The sequence below is a fragment of the Papio anubis genome, chromosome 14, assembly GCF_008728515.1.
Source record: "Papio anubis isolate 15944 chromosome 14, Panubis1.0, whole genome shotgun sequence".
NCBI lineage: Eukaryota > Metazoa > Chordata > Mammalia > Primates > Cercopithecidae > Papio > Papio anubis.
The window spans coordinates 5512904-5520896 of record NC_044989.1 but is presented as its reverse complement, the minus strand read 5'-3'; positions in this window follow the sequence as shown (position 1 = coordinate 5520896).

Here is a 7993-nt window from a genome sequence, read left to right as displayed (position 1 = left end):
TATTCAAATAATGGTGTTGGCATAACTGGCTAGCTATATGCAGAATATTGAAGCTGGACCACTTCCTTACACCCTATACAAAAATTAACTCAAGATGAATTAAAGACTCAAATGAAAAACCCAAAACTGTAAAAACCCTGGAGGACAACCTAAGCAATGCTATCCTGAACATAGGAACAGGCAAAGATTTCGTGACAAAGTTGACAAAAGCAATTGCAACAAAAGAAAAAATTGACAAACAGGATCTAATTAAATGAAAGAACTTTACACAGCAAAAGAATCTATCAACAGAGTAAACAGACAACCTACAGATTGGGAGAAAAATTTCACAAACTATGTATCCAACAAGGTCTAGTATCCAGCATCTATAGGAAACTTAAACAAATTTACAAGAAAAAAAAAAAAACCATTAAAAAGTGGGCAAAGGACACAAACAGACATGTTTCAAAAGAAGACATACATGCAACCAACAGTAATATGAAAAAAAGCTCAACATCACTGATCATTAGAGAAATGCAAATCAAAACTGCAATGAAATACTATCTCACACCAATCAGAATGGCTATTACTAAAGAGTCAAAACAAAAAAATAACATACGCTGACAAGGTTGCAGAGAAAAATTCGTGCTAATAAATTGTTGGTGGGAGTGTAAATTAGTTCAGCCATTGTGGAAGACAGTGTGGCGATTCCTCGAAGACCTAAAGACAGAAATACTGTTTGACCCATCAATCCCATTACTGTGTATATATCCAAAGCAATATAAATCATTCTATTATAAAGATACATGAGTGTGTATATTCACTGCAGCACTGTTCTGAATAGCAAAGGCATCAATGATAGACTGGATAAAGATAATGTGGTACATACACACCATGGAACACTATGCAGTCATAAAAATGTGAAGGACATGGATGGAGCTGGAGGCCATCATCTTTAGCAAGCAAATGCAGGAATAAAAAGCCAAATACTGCATGCTGTCACTCATAAGTGGGAGCTGAATGAGGAGAACACATGAACTCACAGAGGGGAACAACACACAGTGGGGCCTATTAGAGGATGGGGGATGGGAGGAGGGAGAGAATCAGGAAAAATAATTAATGAGTACTAGGTTTAATACCTGGGTGATAAAATAATGTGTACAACAAACCCCATGACAGTTTACCTATGTAACAAACCTGCACATGCAGTCCTGAACTTAAAATAAAAGTTCCAAAAAACAAGACTTGCTCTAGTGCTAAGATGGTGTGACACAGTGAAATTCCTCTAGCCCATTCCCTGGTGTATTTTGCAGGCAGGAAGAGCTGACAAACACAAGACAATGTGTATTTTAGTTCACCGACATTGCTGTCACCATTACTGTGGGTGTTATATGTAGAATTATAAAATGATATTAGGGCTGAAAGGAAGCCTTTGCTATTGACTGTGAGTTTTCCTAAAGGTAAAGGCATGCTTTGTTCATCTGCACCTACCCTGAGGTTAGCTAAGTGCTGGGTACTGTGCAGGTATTCACTAGTGCTTGGCTAAATGAACAAATGAAGTAATGAAGACATGAAGAAGGAAACTCAAGGTTAAAGTCACTTTGAACGAATGGGAAGAAAAGGAAAAAAGAATAGTTAAGAAAAAGAAAGGAACATAGGCTCTCCTCCTTCTCTGTCTCACAATTCTGTTCCTACCTTATATGGTGACCGCACCCACTACCCAGGCCACTGTACTGGATATCTCTATACTACTCTTCACCTAGAATTTAGTTGTTATTTTCCCACATAATGCAGTGTGATGCTTTCAATATCATATCAACATTTTAGTGAATCAACATTCACTCTTTCAGGCTTTTTTTCCCTCTTGCATGGGTCTATAGGGGTTGGCCCAGAAGAAAATCTAGTGTAACACAAAATGTATTGTACTTAGATGCAGTAGTTTACTCCAGTCATAGTGTATTTTCCAACAACTGAGCTTCAGCACCTTGAATCTCTTTCCCTTAGAATGAGTTTTCCAAGGAGGTTTCTCCATCACTTAGGAAACAAGATTCCTGGGAGTCCCTAAAACCATAAGAATATATACAAATGTATGTATTGAAACATGTAATTATAGAATTCGAAAGAATTTCTGGAACCTTGATAGTGGCCAATTTGAGGACATCTCACAGCAAGTATGACTCTGTGATAGGCAGATGCATCCCAGATGAGTCTGTGAATAGGCTCGAGAGGGAGGTAGGGCAGGCTGACATCCTCCACCTTCCACCTCAATATGCTCCCCAGAGCCAGGGAATGAATAGATGTCTGATCTACTGCAGGGTGGCATTCCTTACCTTGGAGAGGCAATAGTTCCAATTTCTTCTCAGTTTTTAAGTATCTTTTAGGATTCTCCAAAGGCAGGTACATGTTTTTCCTTCATTTCTCTCATTCCAGCTCTTGGAGGAGTTGTATCATTTGTTCATGCATATTTGATGTTCTTCCCACAGTTTATCCCTGCCTGTCCTAATACCATGTAGCATGCTTCTATTTCACCTCTTGTAACCAGAGGGCAAGGGGATAGCTAATAGTAACCTGGGTAAATAAATGAGAACAGGAGTAAAACACTAGTGCGTCTATTTTTGGTTCTAACTGTGAAGAATAGGATCTGAAGTATAAAAGGAAAGATATTTATAGTATTTCCTGGTCATACATTTACTTGCACAACTACCTCAGCCAAAGCTTGTTGACTCTGTTAATGCTGATTGCCGCAACTCTGTAGAATAATATTATGCCCCATACAAAAACGGTTAGAGAGCTGTTCTCTACTACATATTGGAGACCAAGCTTATGATAAGTAGAAACACTCCTACTCCACGGATACAAGTCTACATTTGATCATACTTTCCCGAAACGCAAATATGAGAACGATGCAAACTGCCCTTATACAAAGAACTAAGCTGCCTCAAATCCAAAGACAATGTATGGTAACTAGGTTGCTTATTTAAAAAGGAAACAGACCACATAATCTTCTTACAATATTCTTTATTAACCAGTAGGACAAAATTAGAGAACATAAACACTGTTTTGGGGGGTTTGATACTGACCAAATTGTAGGTACTTATTTTCACACACCCTGCACTCTGAAACATGTGGGTATTACATATGGGTAATATTACAGAGTATTTAGTACAGTGAATTTTCCATCAGGAGTTTATGGCTCAGAACCTTCATTTATCATTGAGAAAATGGCTCCATACCTCCTACTTACATTTAAAGAGACCGCGAGGTTGAAAATAGGATACAAAAATATTTCATGAAGCTTCTGTGTGATTATAAACCATGTTTACAAAAATGGACCAAGACACTTTGCTAATTGTGGTAGAACCCAGGAAAGAAAGCACTTTAGCTATCTCTTCTAGAGACATGAATATTTTGTTTTTATTATGTAGAGATCTTTGAATTTTCTGGAAGCGAGAGGTGGAAAGGAAGGAGAAAAAAATTCAATGCTACTGCCACTTTGGAAATGTTTTCTGGATAGGCTACAGGCCTAGTTGAAAATCAGACACGAAATTCCAACAGCATGGAATTCCAGTAGCAATAACTGCAAAGAGTGGGGCCCCTCGCTATGCAGGGAGTGGCAGGGGTCAAGGCAAGGCCAGCAGGGAACAGTCTTGGCATGACTAACTATGCTGGACTGCCACGCTACACATGATGCCTACGCCATGCCCGTTTTACTCTCTGTCTTGTTTATGTTATTTGTAAAGTTCTGCAATTTCAGCTATATGGAGAGTCGACAGAAAATACAGGATCATCAGTAAATGATACAGTAAATACAGAATACCTCACAGATGATGAATTTTGTCCTTCAGCATCTGTGGTCACTTCCACTTTTTACTAAAGTTGGTGTTGGAAGAAAGACAATGTGACTCCAAACTTCACAGTATTTCCATCTCAAACACGATGCTCTCCTTCACCTGCATGCCAGCTGAGGGAGTTCTGTCGCATTGCTGTCTCCAGGGACTCAGTCAGTATATTTGATGTCATACTTGTTTCTGTCCATGAAACATGTGATGATGAGAAGACCGCAGTGCAGATCCAAAATTAGATGCTCACTGCAGGCTTGGACTTCCCGCTGGGTGCTGTGCACGTGGAGGACTCCTGCTCATGCCACTAGGACAAAATGGTCGCTTTTGCTTAAGAGATATAGTTCCTACTGATTTTTGTAATTCCATTAAGAATCAGTCTTGTTTGGAATGGGTTCAATCCTTGCTAATGTCATTCCAATTGGATTTGTTCAAGAATCTAGGATATTTTGATTATTTACAGCATATTCCACATTAAATAAGAAAAGAGAACCATTTATCTGTATATTATTTCGGATCACTATGTGTCTTGGTATTTTCTGACAGGGAGTATCAATATCCTTTAACCATTCATTCACTTATTTATTTGTTAAATAAATGCTTATTAAATGTGTGTTCTGTCCCAGCCACCATGTTTAGCTAATTAATGAAAAAACATGGTTTCTACTTCAGTTCAACCTATGCAGTGGCACATATTATGTGACAGACATTGGTTTCAGTGCTGGGGACATAGAGGGGAAAACTCAGAATTCTTGCCTCACAGAACTCATAATTCTGTTGGGTGAAACGCATACACATGTAGAACATGTTAAACATGAATATAGACATTAAAAAGAAACACTATAGGATATTTTAGATAATAACTTCATTTAAGAATTACTTTACAGTACTTTCTGCTATGGCTGGGCAAAGAGATATGCTTATTTTGAAAGGAAATGTACTTGATAGTTTTTACTTTCCCACCTTTTTGTTTTCGTTAGAAAAATTGGTTTTGTAGAGATGGAGTCTCACTATGTTGCCCAGGCTGACCTCAAACTCCTGAGCTCAAGCCATCCTCCAGCCTCAGCCTCCCGAGTAGCTGGGCTACAGGCATGCGCCGCTGCACCTGCACAGCCCCCTTTTCTTCCTCGAAGAAAAAAAAACAAAAAACAAACCTCAGCTCGACTCCAGACACTATTTGTCCTTAATGTCTTTTCTTACAGCCTGTGTCCAAGAATCATGAAGTGAGAAAAGTGCACCCAAAACAAAGTCGCATCCAATCATGTCATTGCTTTTTATGGCAGTTGACTTGGGAAGGTGATATAATTGCTTTGAGACTCTTTAGCTATAAAATTGGAGGGATAAAACCTTCGTTGTCTTTCTCTAGATTTGCATAAAGACCTAGGTGAAAACTGCTTGTAAGAGTATTGTAAAGTACAGCATAATATAGAAAACGCAAGGAATTACATTTTGCCTTAATTTTCAAAAGACCCTCATTTATGCTTAAATATATAGGATCAGCATGCATGTGTCTGCATGTTTTTAAATGGGCAACAAGAGGGTTTAAGATCCAGGTTGGGAAATGTTTGTGTACAGATTCCATACTTATACATATGCTTTTAAAAACCAGGATGAATTTCTCAGAGCATCTTAATGAATTTGAGTCTATCAGCACTGCCCCACACCCCCCAGACTCCTTTTTTTGAGAGAGAGTGTCACTCTGTCACTTAGACTGGAGTGCAGTGGCACGGACACACCCCACTTGCAGCCTCGACCTCCTGGACTCAAGCAATCCTACTGCCTCAGCCTCCTATGTAGCTGGGACCACAAGTGTATGCCACTGTGCCAAGCTAATTTTTATACATATATATAATATATATAATATGTAAATATATATATTATATATCTATGTATATATATTTGTAGAGATAGGCTCTTGTCATGTTATGCAGGCTGGTTTTGAACTCCTGGGCTCAAGGAATCCTGCCCAGGCCAGCTTTTGCATAAGTAAGACAATTAGTTTGTTTCATTTTGATACAGTGGCAGGCGTGGTGGGGAGATTTTTTGCTCTTTCTTGATGTTTTTAACAGTAATGTCTAAGTCGAATTCAGTAGAGTTATCCCAAATTAAAGATTTCCTGAGGTAGGACAGATTGGAGTAGGATTAGGTGGGAGAGAGGTCTGGGAAAGTGAATACATTTTGCAGATCATTTAAATTACTAGGTAGACACTGTGTCCAGGACTGTTACACTTATTTTCCCATGTTTGGTGTAGCTACATTCCAAGTTTGGCAGTGGTTTGCTTTTTTGCAGTGTCATTAATCTGTCCTATTCCCACAGCCATATACTACATGCATGTCCAGAGGAATCTCAATGTTTTCACCAGCTCTCTAATCCAAATCAATAAAACTAAACCTCCTTTTCTGGCATTTGAGTAATGTTTTCTTTAAATAGAAAGGTTAAAGAATTAATACTTACTAGTGTGTTGGTGTTCATGTAACAGTAAATCCCAGGTAATTATTTCCTAGGAATGAGACTCATGCAGTCCTTCAACTAGGGCTGCATGACCCAACAGCTCATGGAAAATGAGAGTAGCTGTTGAGGTTAAATCTCAAAGGAGATCTCCATGGGATACATAACTGGCATTTAATGTTTGGGCAATACTTGAGAAAGAAAGAAAGGAATAAAAAAGGAAGAAAAGAAGGAAGGGAGGAAGGGAGGGAGGGAGGAAGGAAGGAAGGAAAGAAGGAAGGAAGGAAGGAAGGAGAGAAAGAAAGAAGAGAAAGAAAGAGATTTGAATTTCAGTCTTAGCTAGTTGCCCCTATGCCTTTCACACAAGAAAGAAAGAAAAGGAGAGACAGAGAACCAGAAAAGGAATGGAAAGAAGAACTTTAGTAACAAATTTTTGAAAGGAAGGAAGGAAGAAAGAGGAAAGAAAGAAAAAGAAAGACAAAGAAAAAAGGAAGAAGAAAGACAGAAAAGAAAAGAAAGAAAGAAAGAAAGAAAGAAAGAAAGAAAGAAAGAAAGAAAGAAAAGAAAGAAAGAAAAAGAAAAAAAGAAAGAAAACAAGAAAGAGAAGGAAGGGAGGAAAGGAAGGAAGGATCTACTACTGTAACTTACTACTCAAGTATAGATCTTTATGCTAATCCACATATCATTCAGGATGACTCATTTTGGAGCGAATGGGCTTTAAAAATCACAGAGATTTCAGTGGCTGAACTGAATACACACAAAAGCCATCCAAGGGGGAACTCTCACTGAAATGAGAAAAACTTAGCTTTCTAACAGCTCTTTCAAAAAACACACACACTACAGTCATTTTATCTTCTGTACAGAAAAGCCGACTTTTTTTCAGTTCAACTGTAACCTGTGTGTGTGTAGATGCAGGCCAAAGTGCGCTCTCTCAAGACGCAAGGCCAGGAGTCCCTGCTGGCCGCCTTCGTCTCCGCCTCGGGCTGCCGGTCCTGCGCAGGACGCAGCACTGTCCAAGCAGTGGTGACCCCTCTGTCCCTCACCCCCCGCCTCTGTTTTTGGCTCCGCTGCTCTTTAAGAGAGCAGCGCTCCCCTTTCTCGGAAAGGGCTCACCCGGCTCCCAGCCACCTGCCTGGACCACCGTTTTCTGGAGACCCCCTTTATTAAGCTGCTGCCGCCGCCGTCTGGCTTTCCTTCTGCCAGCTGCCTCCTTCCCCAGACCTCCTCGGACGCCCAGTGCAGCAGCCGCGCCACCTGCAGTGCCATCCTCCGCCTGCGCGGCCGTGGAGGGGCAGGTGTCCCGGGCCGGCACGGCGGCTGCAGGTGCAGCAGAGCCAGGTGGGGCGGGGCGGGGCGTGGGCGCTGGAGACGCAGGAGGAGCCCCCGGGAGGGACCGCGCCTAGCGGAGGTGGCTCCTGGCCAGGGCTTCCACGGCCCTGACCTAGCCGAGGGCTCCTTCCAGGGCAGCGGAGGGCGGGGATACCCCACCCGGCTACAGGGGCAGCTGATCAAGCTGTGGCTGCCCCGTGTCCTGAAGGCGCTTCTGTCCAATCTGTTTGCCGCCAGTCTCTTCCTTACTCAGGCTGCGCCCTTGCTATTCAAATAGGATTCGGCCCCCCGCAGCGTTGACACCATCTGGCAGCTTCCCAGAAGTGCAGAGGGCCTGGCCTTGCTCTCACCCACTGAATCAGGAGGTGCGTCCCACCGCTCCCCGGGGGGACTCCTG